The sequence below is a fragment of the Mustela putorius genome, unplaced genomic scaffold, assembly GCF_011764305.1.
Source record: "Mustela putorius furo isolate JIRA1106 unplaced genomic scaffold, ASM1176430v1.1 tig00003854_pilon_pilon_pilon, whole genome shotgun sequence".
NCBI classification, from domain to species: domain Eukaryota; kingdom Metazoa; phylum Chordata; class Mammalia; order Carnivora; family Mustelidae; genus Mustela; species Mustela putorius.
The window spans coordinates 4,271,370-4,287,496 of NW_025422006.1; the positions used below are offsets into that span (position 1 = coordinate 4,271,370).

Here is a 16,127-nt window from a genome sequence, read left to right on the forward strand (position 1 = left end):
AGCCTAACATCGGATTACACACACAAGATTTTTTTTTTTAATCCCATGTGAAGAGAGCATGATGTGGGGGAGCCTAAGGCAAGGTTGCAGCCCCCCGCGATCTGTAGCGCCCCAGGCTCCCGGCGTCTTTCAGCTAGACTCGTCTGGCATGTGGCTCCAGACTTCAAAGTCACTTCAATGTCAGCATGACTTCTGCAGCTTCAGCCAACAAATCTGTGTCTTGGTCATAAGGTGAATAAAGGGAGGGATCAAAAATGTCTTTCCCCTTCTAGGGAAACTTCCTGGAAGGACCTCTCAACAATTGATGTTTATGTCTCCTTGGCCAGATCTGAGTCCGTGAGCCAAGCACGCCTCACTGAGCACCGTAGTTCATACGTCCTTGCCCCTGGTGATACGCGCATCCTACTAGATACAGAGCGAAAACGGGTGCTGGAGAGGCGACTAGCAGTTGCCACACGAATGTAACTTAACTTGGGCCTTTCTAGGGGAATAGTAGGTAGTGAAACCTCTAGTCAAGGAATTACAGCTGGGGACCTGATTAACTGTCTCCATCCACACTCCCATTTCTAAGAGCCGTTGGCTCACCCAGCACAGGAAAAGAAGGAATAATAAATGAGCATCCCTTGTGCACTTGCTATTTGCCAAACAAGACATTAGTTTTTGTTTGTTTGTTTGTTTGTTTATTTTTGTAATGACATTATATTTATGTGGAGATTTTTATTAATTTTTCAATTTAAAATTTTTTAAATTTAATTTTATTTTTTCAGTGTTCCAAAATTCATTGTTTATGTACCAAACCCAGTGCTCCATGCAATACGTGCCCTCCTTAGTACCTAACACCAGGTTCCCCCAATCCCCCATCTCCCTCCCCTCCAAAACCCTCAGTTTGTTTCTCAGAGTCCATGTCTCTCGTGGTTCTGCCCTCACCTCTGATTTCCCCCAATTCACTTTTCCTTTCCTTCTTCTAATGTCCTCCATGTTATTCCTTATGTTCCACAAGTAAGTGAAGCCATATGACAATTGACTCTCTCTGCTTGGCTTATTTCACTCACCAGAATCTCTTCCAGTCCCGTCCATGTTGATACAAAAGTTGGGTATTCCTCCTTTCTGATGGAGGCATCATACTCCATAGTGTATATGGACCACATCTTCCTTATCCATTCGTCCGTTGAAGGGCATCTTGGTTCTTTCCACAGTTTGGCAGCTGTGGCCATTGCTGCTATAAACATTGGGGTACAGATGGCCCTTCTTTTCACGACATCTGTATCTTTGGGGTAAATACCCAGGAGTGCAATGGCAGGGTTATAGGGAAGTTCTATTTTTAATTTCTTAAGGAATCTCCACACTGTTCTCCAAAGTGGCTGCACCAACTTGCATTCCCACCAACAGTGTAAGAGGGTTCCCCTTTCTCCACATCCCTTCCAACACTTGTTTCCTGTCTTGCTAATTTTCACCTTACACCAGTTAGAATGGCCAAAATTAGACATTAGTTTTTAAGTCTTAGGGCAACTTCTGAAGCCAGTGCTAATGTTATCCCTCTTCTACATATATGGAAACTGGGACTCACAATTAATCTGATGGAGATTGCTAGAAAGTAAGTAAGTAGAGACTTAAACTCAGGTCTGTTGTCTCTTAACTACTGCACTCTACGCCATCAGAAGAGAAAGAAGATGGAGGAGGAAGAATGTCAGGATTAGGGGACAAAATAAATAATGTCCCAGAACTGAAGTGGAAAATGGTAATTAAAATAAGATGATTTTTAAATTCTTAATTTTTTAAAAGATTTATTTACTTTAAGAGAGGGAGCGAGAGAGAGAACATGGGAAGGGAAGGGTAAAAGGAGAGAGAGACTCTGTAGCCGATTCCCCCTGAGTGCAGAACCCAACAGGGGGCCGATCCCATGACCCTGAGATCATGATCTGAGCTGAAATTGAGTCAGATGCTCAACCAAGATCCTTTTTTTTTAAGTTTGTATGACTTTTCTACAAATATTGAATGACCGTGTGTCCAGTATTTGACTTAGCTTATGAATGGGGAAGCTAGTAAGTTGTTAAGCCTGTCCAGCAGGGAATTCATAGAACCATATGCATATAGGTGGTGAGGAATGCTGGAAAGGATCAGCAGACGGACCCCTCTGTCCACAGGGCGGTGACCAACTATATTCCACCAGACACAGCTCCTTTCTGTTTCTGAGGATGAAGGAATTAGTTTTACTTACCAGAGTTGCGAAAAACTCTAAGACACTGAAAGGCAAACATTGTCTGCAAGGAAGGTACGCTAGACAGGGCACTCTGTAACATTTTGGATCATTTTAAAGTGTCCTAATTTGAAAAAAATCTCCTGACATGCCCAAATTACCCTCTCCTGTTGCTAGAGGTGCCAGCATTTAGAGAGGCATAAAGAATATCACCCAAATCCCTTTTGCCCATGGACCGTCCATTTACCCGCGATCAGGGATCGGGAAGGGCGAAAACCGATCTCTGCTTTCTGAGCTGTCCTAGTGTGTGGCGATCACTTGAGATGAAAAATTAAAGCCAAGGCTGCCGTATCACCTTTGGTGAGGTAATCAGCCAGTGCTTTCTGGATACCTTCTATGCACCAGATCCTCATTGGGTGAGTAAAGTAGACACGACACCCACTTCCAGATGTTTACAGCAGGTGTCGTGTCTAAGTTACCTTCCGGTGGAGGGAGATGGGCGCCAGAGGAAGGACAAAGGTGCACCGCTCCCCCCAGCACGTACACCACAGTCCTGAATTGCTTCTGTAGACACGTTGTAGTGCTTCCTTCTAATTTGGTCGGAGCATCCTTCCCAAGCCCAGACAGACTGGCGGCCTCCGTGATGTTCTTCTACCCCGGTTATCGAACATTCTCGAACAACATCAGAGGGAAACCACGAAGAGCACTCAAGTTGCCAAGGTGGCTTTTTTTTGTTGTTTAACTGGCATCTAAACTACAGGATTGGCACCATTCCCCTTGTAAAAACCTCATGTGACTTCTGTCGCCATACAGGTTCTGCAGTTACATGGGGCTGTGTAAACGCTCGCTCCATTCCGAGATGGTCCCGGACGCCTCAGACTCATCTGAAGGAGAAACAGAGAAAAAAGTCCCTTTCTTTGCCCCCCCCCACTCTCTCTCCTTCCTTTGGCATCTTTCTCCCTTCCTGGCCATTCTCTGCCTTTCTTACTCTTGTGTGTTGTCCTAATTTTCCTGCCAACTACTTCTCCTTTGCGGAGGACTTTTGCACCCCCCATCTCTGGCTCCTTCCTCCCGGGGCCCATTTACTCTTCCTTGGCAGCAGGGTGAGGAGGGCCCTGCTCTCTGCATGCTGTTAATTAGGCACCAGTGATCCAAGAGGGGTCTTAGGCAGAGCTCAGCGTGTGCCTTGATCAGGCAGAAGGCAGGTGTGCACCAAGGGAGGGAAAGGGATAAAGGGAGAGGCAGCTACCACGCGCACGTCCTCTTCAGGCCCTTCCGAAAGAGGAGCCCAGCCACAATGCTGTTGTCTCTGAGAAGAGGCATGAACTACCCCCTTTAAACACACTGATAAATACAACGGCCTTCTTCCAAGTCTGTTGATCCCTTGTGATGTGTCCTTGGGTTGACCACGGACCACCCTACGACTCCGTGTCCTGATACACAAAATGATGGAGTCAGAACTGGTAGCTGGCCAAGAACGTTAGGTCAAGTATTCTGTTTAAGTAAACCAAAGTCATGCAATTTTTTAACAGTAAGGTTTATGTTGCTTTATTAAATGTTCCAACAGATGTTCAGAACTGCCCATTAAGGAATGGGATCTGAAAGGAGAGAATAAGAGAAAGATTAATTAAGTATCCTGCTGTTTGAACAACTGCTCACTGACTTTTTTTTTTTAATTTAAAATAATACCTATGCATGAGGAAGGGGAATCAAAGGAGGGTCTTTAAAAAAAGTAACCCTCTCCCATCAACCCCACTCATGCCCACTCATATTTCTCGGTGTTAACTACTCTGAGTTTCTGGGTTTAGGTTTATTTTATTTTATTTATTTGAGAGAGAGAGAAAGAGTAAGAGACAGCATGAGAGGAGAGAAGACCAGAGGGAGAAGCAGACTGCCCATGGAGCAGGCGGCCCAAAGCGGGACTCAATCCCAGCACCTCGGGGATCATGACTTGAGCTGAAGGCAGTCTCTTGATCAGCTGAGCCACCCAGGGATTGGGGTTTTTTGTCTTGTTTTGTTTTGTTTGTTTGTTTTTAGTTCTTTAACTGATAGCTTCATATCATAAAGTTATATCATACTTCTCTTTCCTAAATTATCTACTCTGGAGATACTGTTGACTTGTAGTATAATTGAAAAGGCAATTTCCTCTTCTAGGGCAACTCCCAATTTTCTTTAGCATATTATTTCTAGATTATCAAGATTTGGACTACTTCACTGAGTCTTTAATGTTGTAGGTTCTTCTGAAAATATTAAACCTCCAGAAAAGCATATTAACTAAAATGATCATATGCACGTCTTTCACTATGGAACCGAATAGTTTTGTTGGAACCAAAGAAAAGAAAATGTAATCCTGTTATCACTGAACTCTTGCTTCTGCGAGAAGAATATCCTATGTATGAAATACATTTTTTTATTTCTGTTCAGATTTCTTCCTTCCTCTAATTTATACTTTTTTTCACTCTCTATTATCCTTTGTCTTATATTTTTTCCTCTTCACTGATCCCTTTTTTTCTTTCATTTGTGATAATTTTCAAACTTTGAGGCTTTTTGTGTTTGAAAATGTTTTCTGTTCCATCACACTTTTTCGATTTGGGGTTAAGTATAAAATTCTAAGCTCAAAAAGCCACTTTCCTTCAGAACTTGCTTTATTATCTGCTAATGTCTTATGTTGCTGATAAGAATTCTGGTATCAGTATGATCCCTGCTCATTGGAGGTGATTTTTTTTAACTTAGAAAGTTTGGGGCTCTTTCTCTTACTCCTAGGCCTATCAAATTTTTCTGTGATGTATCTTGATGTACATTAGCTTTTTAAAAAATTCCATTATCATTAGCATACAGTGTTACATTAGTTTCAGTTGTATCCTGTAGGGAGTCAGCACTTCTGCCCATTCCTCAGGGCGCATGCATCATGGTCAGGGTCCTCTTTACCCCCGTCATCTATTTCATGAACCCCCTTGTACCTCCTGTCTAAAAAAAAAAAATCTGTTCTTAATAGTTAAGAGTCTGTTTTCAGTTTGTCTTTTTTTCCTTTGTTCATTTGTTTTGTTTCTTGAATTCCACATATAAATAAAGTCTTATGGTATTTGTCTTTCTCTGACTTATTTAACTTAGCATTAAGTCCTCTAGATGCATCCATATTGTTGCAAATGGCAAGATTTCATTCTCTTTATGGCTGAGCAATACTCCATTGTGTGTATGTGTGTACATACAACACACCATCTCTTCATCTACCGATGGATATGTGGGCTGCTTCCATATCTTGGCTATTGTAAATAATGCAGGAATAAACATAGGGGTGCTTATCACTTTTCAAATTAGTGTTTTCATATTCTTTGGGTAAATACCCAGTAGTGTGATCACTGGATCCTAGGTTTGTTCTGTTTTGTTTTCCACAGTGGCTGTACCAGTTCACATTCCCACCACCACTGCATGAGGGTTCCCTTTTCTCCACATCTTTGCCAACACTTGTTGTTTCTTGAGTTTTTGATTTTAGCCATTCTGACAGGTGTGGGGTGGTATCTCATCGTGGTTTTGATTTGTAGTTCCCTGATGATTAGTGAATGCTGGGCAACTTTTCACGTGTTTGTTGGCCATCTGGATGTCTTCTTTAGAGAACTGTCTGTTCACGTCTACTTCCCATGTTTTAATTGGATTATTTGTTTTTTTGCTGTTGAGTTGTGTAAGTTCTTTATATGTTTTGGATACTAACCCCTTATCAGAGATATCATTTGCAAATACCTTCTCCCATTCACAGACTAATTTTTAAACTATCCACTCTGCTTCACAGTAGGCTCTTTAAATATGAAGACTAATATCTTTCTTAGGTTCTGGGGTTTTTTAATTTTCTATTTACTTGGCTATTATATCCATATCAAGTTGACCATCCTTGTATGGCTTCAATCTCTTTGGGTTTGTGCTACATTCTCAGATTTCCTCAAAATTTATCTCACAGATCACAATCTTGATCTTAAGCTTTGTTGACTCACCAGTTAAATTATTTTCTAGCCATCATATTCTTAATTTTATAGCAGCCTGTTCTTATTTCATGGCTATAAAACCTTTCCTCTCTCTAAAGTTATCAATTAAAAAAAAAAGTTATCTTCTTTCTTCTTGGAGTCATTCCTTCTACTTGTTAATCTCCAACTTTCTCTTTCATGATACTTATTTTCCTCCAGCATCTAGAAATCCTTGTTCACTGGTTCTTAGGTGATGAATGAGGGAATAGGCGGTAGAGTCCAGATCATTAGTATGAGTCTGTGTTCCCAACAGTCCTCTCTCTTAAGAAGGAGAGCAGACAAAAGCCTTTGCTTGATGGGAAGAGATGTTGACAGGCTAGTCTCCTTGGATGAATATGTGGATGTGGATCTCAATGGTAGCCTAGGGACCTGTACTAGTCTCAGAGTAAGAGCTTTATTCTCAGGTGTGCGACTTCAGAACTTTAGGAGGGTGCTGCTTCAGTGTTCTCCCCTCAGAGTCTGAAATTAGAATACAGAGTTACCCCAAACTTGACTCTGTTTCTCTTTCTGGCCTCAATATCCACACTAGGGTCTCTACGAAGATACAGAATAAGAAGCAGTAATAAGAACCTTAGCTGTGGGTGAAACCCAGTGATGTCAGCCGCACAGAGACCATATACTTAAGATGCAAGGAAGAGTAGTGGACCAGCCCACTTGATGCCATGTGGGCTGCTGCTGCTCTTGGCATTCGCTGATTCAAATTTTTCTTTCAGCCTCCCTTAGAGAAAACCTTACTTAGCTCTGATATTTAGGGCTGTAGAATAATGTGTTCCATTTTCCCCAAATTCAGTCCACTCCAACGTGCTTTCTGTCTTCTAGAATTCCCTCAAACTTTCTCCTCCCCTGCCAGCTTTTTAAAAATGTATATGCAGTTAAGATTTCTTTCTGATTTACATCATCTCCCGTATTTCTGTGGAATCTCAGAAATAGATTTGCTTAAGGGGCACCTGGGTGGCTTCGTCCGTTAAGTGTCTGACTTTTGGTTTCAGCCCAGGTCATGAGCTCAGGGTTGTGGGATGGAGCCCTGTTTTGGGCTCCACACTGAGCGCGGAGTCTGTCTGAGATTCTCTCCCTATGCTTCTCCCCCTGCTCATGCTCTCTTGCTCTCATGCTCGCTCTCTCTCTAAAATAAATAAATAAATAAAATTTTTTTAAAAAAAGAAACACATTTGCTTAGATCCCTCATTTTACTAACACTTTGCAGAAAAATCACTTTGCTGTTTTTATAAAAATAGTATTTTATCACAAAGAATTAAGCAATTCGGGAAACTTAACAAAGAAGAGAATTTTAAGCACCCATAATAATTATCATTTATATTAGGTGAACAGCATTCCACATGTTTTTCTCTGAGAATATACAAAGAGAAGAATGACTGAGAGAAATACTGCTAAGAAAACAGATAATTTGATCTGTAGAATTTAAATAAAAAGTATTTGGTTTAATCCAAGTTTATTAAATTTAACAGAAGGAAAAGAAACTGAAATAAAAGAAGAGGAATTACTTACCTTTAAGTAAATGTTTCTTCAACCAAAAAGAAATTACTTCCTAATGGATTCCTTTAAAGTTATGGGAAACATTAAGAAATTAGAACAGTTCTTTTTTAACCTCATGATAGTAGTTACTTCTTGTGAAAAAAATTACAAAAAAATGAAGTCATTGACACCCTCATATTCTTCCTCCTCTTTTGTTAGTTACATTTTGTTTTTATATTGTCAAGGTGTAATGTAATTCTCACTGAAATATCACCCAAATTTATGTAATTTTTTAGTATTTGTTCCATAATTAAATGGACTCATTTCTAACCAGGCATCTTCTTAGCTTCTTCTGACTGAATTCTTTTTTTTTTTTTTCTGCAGAAGGCTTTTTATTCTTTTCTTTAATTTTTTTTATTATGTTACGTTAGTCACCATAGAGTATGTCATTAATTTTTGATGTAATGTTACAAGATTCATTGTGTGCATGTAACATCCAGTGGTATATGTAATATGTGCACTCCTTAATAACTGTCACTAGGCTAACCCAACCCTCCGCCCCCCTCACCTCTAAAAGCCTGTTTGTTTCCTGGTGACCACAGTCTCTCATGATTCATCTCCCTCTCTGATCTCCCCACCTTCATTTTTTCCCTTCCTTCTCCATGCTATTCCTTATGCTCCACAAATAAGTGAAACCATATGATAATTGACTTTCTCTGCTTGACTTATTTGACTCAGCATAATGTCCTCCAGGCCCATCCATGTTGATAAAGAAGCAGAATATTCATCCTTTCTGATGGCTGAATAATATTCCATTGTGTTTTTGGACCACATCTTCTTTATCCAGTCATCTGTTGACTTTTTTACAGTTTGACTATTGTGGCCATTGCTGCTATGAACTTTGGGATGCATGTGGCCCTTCTTTTCACTACATCTGTATCTTTGGGGTAAATACCAGTAGTGTAATTACTGGGTCATAGGGTAACTGTATTTTTAACTTTTTGAGGAACCTCCACACTGTTTCCCAAAGTGGCTGTACCAACTTGCATTCCCACCAACAGTATAAGAGGGTTCCCCTTTCTCCACATCGTCTCCAACATCTGTTGTTTCTTGCTTTTTTAATTTTGGCGATTCTAACTGGTGTAAGGTGGTATTTCAGTGCGGTTTTGATTTGAATCTCCCTGATGGCTAATGATGATGAACATTTTTTCATCTGTCTGTTAGCCATTTGTATGTCTTCTTTGGGGAAATGTCTGTTCATGTCTTCTGCCCATTTTTTTTTTTTTACTTGATTAATTGTTTTTTGGGTCTTGAGCTTAAGAAGTTAGTACTTGGATGGGAGAAGTTCTTTATCTGCAGTGTCATTTGCAAAAATCTTCTCCCATTTCATAGGATGCCTCTTTGTTTTGTTGACTATTACCTTTGCTGTGCAGAAGGTTTTTATTTTGATGAAGTCCCAAAAGTTCATTTTCCCTTTTGTTTATTTAAGTCATCTCTCAATTATGGTAATTTCTTTTTTTCTTTCTGATGAACCATTTTTTGAAGAAGGGCTTATGTGTGCTTTATACCCTGATTTTTTTTCCTGTTGGAAATGCGACTAGCACTTTCTCTGGATTTAATCTTCTTCTGGTCATATATTTTTTCTTCTGAATTTTATAAAAATTTCTTTAAAATGCGTGTGACTAGAGAAGACTCTAATGCAAGCTTGATTGTCTTTCACTTTTAAGATGACTTATTTTTCTGCATGAGTGCCCATGGAATTCATTCTTTTTTCTTGAAATCCAAGATCTTGAGCAGAATGTGTTTCCATGTTACTATTACTGTATGAAATTTTCCTGTGATCACTGTGTATTTTTCCTGTTAGCAGAATTGGCTTTCATTTCAGGGAGATTTTTTTTCAGTGATTTTTTTTTTTTTGCATTCTATTTTCCTATACTTCTGAGGCATAATTTCCTTTATTGCTGCTTTGTCTTCATCTGTCTTCCATGTCTATTGGTTTCTTTCTGATCGCAGAAATCGGTTTGCCTTACTTAATCTGCATTCATTATGACTATGTCAAACTTCTCTATTATTAGCATAACTTAAAACTTACTGTTATTAAATCCTTCATGCATACAAAAGAAGAGGTCAGTGCAAACGTGAGGTGTGAAGAGTACTAACCAAATGAGCCCGTGTATCCCCACAACCCAGAGGAAGAACTAGATCAATATAAAATTCCTACTTGCCTCTTCCCTCTTCCATGCCCTCCCTTCACTCTCAGAAGTTACCAACATCTTAATTTTGTGGTTAGCATAGAAAAGTTTAAAAATATAATTTAGTATACCCTAATCAATACAGTTTATTTCTTAGTACATTTGACTTTTTTTAATTTTCAGCATAACAGTATTCATTATTTTTTCACCACACCCAGTGCTCCATGCAATCCGTGCCCTCTATAATACCCACCACCTGGTACTCCAACCTCCCACCCCCCGCCACTTCCGACCCCTCAGATTGTTTTTCAGAGTCCATAGTCTCTCATGGTTCACCTCCCCTTCCAATTTCCCCCAACTCCCTTCTCTTCTCTAACTCCCCATGTCCTCCATGCTATTTGTCATGCTCCACAAATAAGTGAAACCATATGATAATTGACTCTCTCTGCTTGACTGATTTCACTCAGCATAATCTCTTCCAGTCCCGTCCATGTTGCGACAAAAGTTGGGTATTCATCCTTTCTGATGGAGGCATAATACTTCATAGTGTATATGGACCACATCTTCCGTATCCATTTGTCCGTTGAAGGGCATCTTGGTTCTTTCCACAGTCTGGCGACCATGGCCACTGCTGCTATGAACATTGGGGTACAGATGGCCCTTCTTTTCACGACATCTGTATCTTTGGGGTAAATTCCCAGTAGTGCAATGGCAGGGTCATAGGGAAGTTCTATTTTTAATTTCTTGAGGAATCTCCACACTGTTCTCCAAAGAGGCTGCACCAACTTGCATTCCCACCAAGAGTGTAAGAGGGTTCCCCTTTCTCCACATCCCCTCCAACACATGTTGTTTCTTGTCTTGTTAATTTTGGCCATTCTAACTGGTGTAAAGTGATATCTTAATGTGGTTTGAATTTGAATCTCCCTTATGGCTAGTGATGATGAATATTTTTTCATGTGTCTGATAGCCATTTGTATATCTTCATTGGAGAAGTGTCTGTTCATATCTTCTGCCCATTTTTTGATATGATTGTCTGTTTTGTGTGTGTTGAGTTTGAGGAGTTCATTATAGATCCTGGAATCATACTATATATTCTTCAGCAATCTGCTTTCTTCCCCATAAAATTTTGTTTTGAAAGTACGTATGTGAACACATGGACCTCTGGTTCTTTCTCACTGTTGAATAGTATTCCGAGTATGAACATGCCACTATTTATTCATTCATTTTCCTGTCGGTAGTTACTTCTGGCTTATTGTGAATTTTCATCTTACAATTACCAATATTATTATAAAAAATGTAGTATAACTTATCTTGTGTATGTGTTCAAATATTCCTCTGGAGTGTATATTTGTAGGTGGTGATGTTTCTGAGTTACAGAATGAGCACTTCTTCAGCTTTATTGATGCCAAATGGTTATAAATAATTTGAATGCAAAGTATTTTCTTCCTGCCCATTAGTTATGTGTGATTCCATAATTGTGTCGCTTTACTTCTTGACTTATTTTATTGCACCTAAAATCTCTTATTTAACCTCAGTTCTACTGCCTTATTATCTTGTCTTTCTTTCTTAAGATTTTATTTTATTTGATAGAGAGAGAGATCACAAGTAGGCAGAGAGACAGGCAGAGGGGAAGGGGGAAACAGGCCCCCTGCTGAGCAGAGAGCCCAATGTGGGGCTTGATCCCAGGACCCTGAGATATGACCTGAGCTGAAAGCAGAGGCTTAACCCACTGAGACACCCAGGCACCCCTCATCTTGTCTTTAAACTCTTGTTGAATTTCAGCTGTGTTCTCTTTGATATATTTCCCTGTACTTTCTCCTTTGATTTGATCCTGAAATGACACTGAAGGGATTGGTGCCATTATTATTATTCTCATTTTATAGGTGAATAAAAGGTCTTCGAAGAAATTTTGTGTCTTGGCCACAGTCATACGGGTAGCAGGTGGAGAATCCAACACCAGCACCCAAGACTGTCACCTCCAAAACACTTGCTCTTCCCTCCTCTTTGAGGCAGAATATAATTAAATACTCACATATAGTTTAGCTTTGAAGCCCAAGTAAGCTTCCATACTGAGCAGGCAAATAAGCAACACATATTTAATACATGTAACTCAATGAAAAACCCCCTAAGTGAGACAGGAATGGCAGGGTACCAAGTGAAATTATTACCCTCTCTATCCTGGAAGTTCTAGTGATACTAAAGGGATGGATTCTTCTGCTGCCACAACCAAAGGGTGTGCATGTGTGTGCAGCATGTGTGTGTGTGCACGCGCACATAGGTGTGCCTGCATGGTGTGTGTGTGTGTGTGTGCACAGCGTAAGCAACTAATACAAGTGACAGAACTGCTGACGGGTTTTGAAACCAATGTCATTCCAAGGAGACAGGAGCAAAACAACATGTGGGTTTACTTATACCTTGATGGTGTCCGAGGAGACGAGCTGTTAGTGGAGACTCCCTCTTTCCTGAACTCTTAGAGAAGGACTAGATCACACAGGGAGAATCTGTACAGCAGTGAACATGGTGGATGACAGAGCCTGCCTCTGGTTAGCAACCCTTTTTCAGCATGTGGAGGGATATATAGAGGCTCATTTTTTCCACCGGAAAGGATAGTTCTACTGAGTTTCAGTTTTGGAAGAATGGTGTACGAAACGGCAGGCTAGCACAAAATTTTGTGTCCTGAGAATGTTGGTAGCCAAAAGTGAAGGAAGGCAGCAATGTTGCCTCAGAGAATAGAGTATCTGATATTCAGAATTAGCTATTCTCATGGCTTAGACCTATTATTTGTTGAGTATATGTCCTGTTTCTCAGACATCTTTGTCAAAGAATTATATTCAAATTTAGGATTATCAAATGAACTCCTTTCCTTGTTTCCCAAAGATTGATCTGCAGGAGATAAATTAATGTTCAGTGAAAAAAGAACTGCAAAGCAACCAGATAAGACTGCTTGGCTTTGATTTAACCAAGCCAAACAGTTTTCTTTTCTGTAAAATTCTTCAAAGCAATTAATATGCTAATGGATTCTGAATTTGTAAGTGGGATATATATTATAGAGGAGTTCCAAAATTATTTGATCATGAAGCTCCTATGTTCACGGACTCCAGGAATATATTTGGGGGGAAATTTGGCTTCTTCCATTCATAAAATATGAGCACTTGAAGTAGTCTGAGAGCAACTCCAGTTTTAAACTTTCATTTTGCAAGGAGGGAGACCAAAATTTATAGGGTTTAAGTGACTTTCCCAAGGTCACCCAGTTCTTTGGTGGTAAAGGCAGAACTAGAATTCCTATCTTCAGATTCCTGATCTAGTGTTCTTTGAACGTGGCCCACAGTAAAGTCATGTGATGCAGTGTTTACAACCAGGCCTCTGTGCCCACTTCCAAAAACATGCTATTTCCTTCTTTGCCAGTGAAAATGATGAGGCTCAGAATTCTTTCCTTTGAATCTCAAATTGCCCTTCTGACAACTCACACAATCCTCTCTCCAAAGCCTTGTTATATCTCTGACGTTCCTGAGGATTCAGTAGCCTAGAATTATTTTCTGTAAATTAGCGATATAGGGTAATACCATGTTCAATTGGATGTCCTTTCATATTGGTCCCCCCATCAAAACTTAGAAAAGCTCCCTTCCAGCTTTCTGGTCCAACTGGATGAGTGGTTTTATACACGAACAAGTAGACAGTCTCATAACCCACAAGCAGAATTTAGGAGGAGCTTAAAATCTAGACATGGAATCCCTTTGTGGTAGTCCGTGGAGCAGTGTGTATCAGAAATCTTTCCATCTGTACCCCAGTGTTTATAGCAGCAATGGCCACGGTCGCCAAACTGTGGAAAGAACCAAGATGCCCTTCAATGGACGAATGGATACGGAAGATGTGGTCCATATACACTATGAAGTATTATGCCTCCATCAGAAAGGATGAATACCCAACTTTTGTCGCAACATGGACGGGACTGGAAGAGATTATGCTGAGTGAAATCAGTCAAGCAGAGAGAGTCAATTATCATATGGTTTCACTTATTTGTGGAGCATAACAAATAGCATGGAGGACATGGGGAGTTAGAGAGGAGAAGGGAGTTGGAGGAAATTGGAAGGGGAGGTGAACCATGAGAGACTATGGGCTCTGAAAAACAATCTGAGAGTTTTGAAGGGGCAGGGATGGGAGGTTGGGGGAACCAGGTGGTGGGTATTGGAGAGGGCATGGATGGCATGGAGCACTGAGTGTGGTGAAAAAATAATGAATACTGTTATGCTGAAAAAATAAAAAATTAAAAAAAAAAAGAAATCTTTCCAGTTTCCATCTTCTTTAAATTTGAAGGAAACAATGCAAAGTCTGCTTCCATATTTAACTACATTGTTTGTCAATGCACTATTGTCATAATGAAAAATTTAATATAACCAGATTGTTCAGTAACATGGTGTTGATGAAATGAATCAAGATATTTTTATGAAATACTATATAGCTGGTAGAAATTTTGTTGTATAAAACTTTATGGAATGATATTTACTACAGAACTTCCTAAGAGGTATGCCAGGACTGAGATACCAATGTCCTTTTTTCCCATGGAGCTACTCAGGATCTACTGTGGCCCGAACCCCCAGCTCAAATATCTCAAGCTGTCAAATGTTTTTATAAACAGAGATATACTCGCATGTCTACTAGGGCATATGCTTTGCCTACATCTGGATAGGGCAATATAAATGATCTTTATTTTCATGTGTTTGCTCATCTGCATTTCTCTTTTTTAGTTAATGATACTATTTAATAAAAATAAGAGAGAGTAATAATAATTTTAACACTTACATAGTCCTTAATATGCTTCGTCTTGTTTTTTTTTTTTTCCTCGAGGTCTATGAAGTAGGCACTACTATTATTCTTTTTATTATATAAGGGTTATTTTCAAATTCCATATTGGAAGCTATTAAGAACTGGACAAGTTGATGCAGGCAGAAAGGAGAAGGTGGAAATGAGACATATGGAAGGTAGAAAGAAGAAAACATAGTCACTAATTCTCTGTGGGAAGCAACTCTGCCCCCAGGATATTGACGATTATCATATTCATGACCAAAAAGGAATTCAAGGAAATAAAAGATTGTACAGAAGTTTTAAGAAAGCCTAGGGGAATGGTTAGTTTTCTAGAAGAAGCTGAGGTGGGCTCCTTGCTTGTTGATATTGAGATGAAAAAGCGTGGTGGTGGAAAAGTCCGGTGATAAAGGAGCTCAGGTGAGTCAGAGAACAGAAGGCTGTGGTTGGGCACCTATCCACGTTGGAGCCCCAGCAGAGATGTGCCAATGAGTGGATCCTCCTGAGAACAGAATGTGCAGAGAAGAGCAGGGCGCCAAAATCTTTAACCTTTAGGCTTTGTCTCCATAGTGGCGAACCCCACCAGCCCCATGAACTAGACCTCCCTGAGTGGGAAGATGATAGAGCAGAATTCTGGGAGTCTTTGGGCAAGGGTCAAGGTTGACAGTGGATGACATGTTCAAACACTGTTCTTCCATTGTTTTTCCTTAGGTCAGAGATTCATGTTTTTTTTTTTTTTTTTTTAAGCATAAGTAGAAAAGACATTTAATAAGCTTGTGGGGCATGGGTTGGTAAGGAGCTCAAAGTGAAAGGAACCCTAGCTCTGTGAAGAAGTGATCAGAAATGGAAAAGATACAACTGATTCATGACAAATGCGTGGCGTGCTGCGTTTATGTTGAAGAAAGGGATTGAGTTGTGAAAATGCAAAATGGAAGGTCTCTTTGTGTAAATACAACGAGCAAACCTCTAGGAGGCTCAGGGAGCCACAGCTCAAACAGAGTGTGCTGGGTATATTTATGCTGGTGCATTCAAGAGGTTTATTAGGAAATATGTTTTTCAGGCAGTAGAAAGACATAAATGTAATAATGCAATCTCTTTCTCATATTTGGCATTAAGAAGAAATATATTAGAAATACAATAAATACTTATCTCTTCAAAGTCCCAGTTTTAAGGGAATTCAAAATTATTAAATAGAGTGCAGAGGACATCAAAGAAAAATGAGTACATAACTGTAAAATGTACTTCTAAAGAAAATGAAATGAAAATGCTATTATTTATTTTTGGAATCAAAAGACCAAAGGATAATTTAATGAGGATCAGGATCATTAATTTTTCACGATTACTGTCCAGTGATTTTAGGCATCTTCATTCCAGGTAGGATGATGGGAAATAAGCAGACACCTTTCATTTAAAAAACAGTTCCCCAGCACTGCATGCACATATATATGC

General features: G+C 39.7%; 1 protein-coding gene across 3 annotated transcripts in view; it reads left to right on the forward strand.

Moving 5' to 3' along the window:
- LOC101677624 (histone-arginine methyltransferase CARM1-like) overlaps nucleotides 1-16,127 on the forward strand; it is a 255,756-nt gene that overhangs the window by 191,433 nt on the left and 48,196 nt on the right. The gene's annotated exons all lie outside the window — the stretch shown is intronic.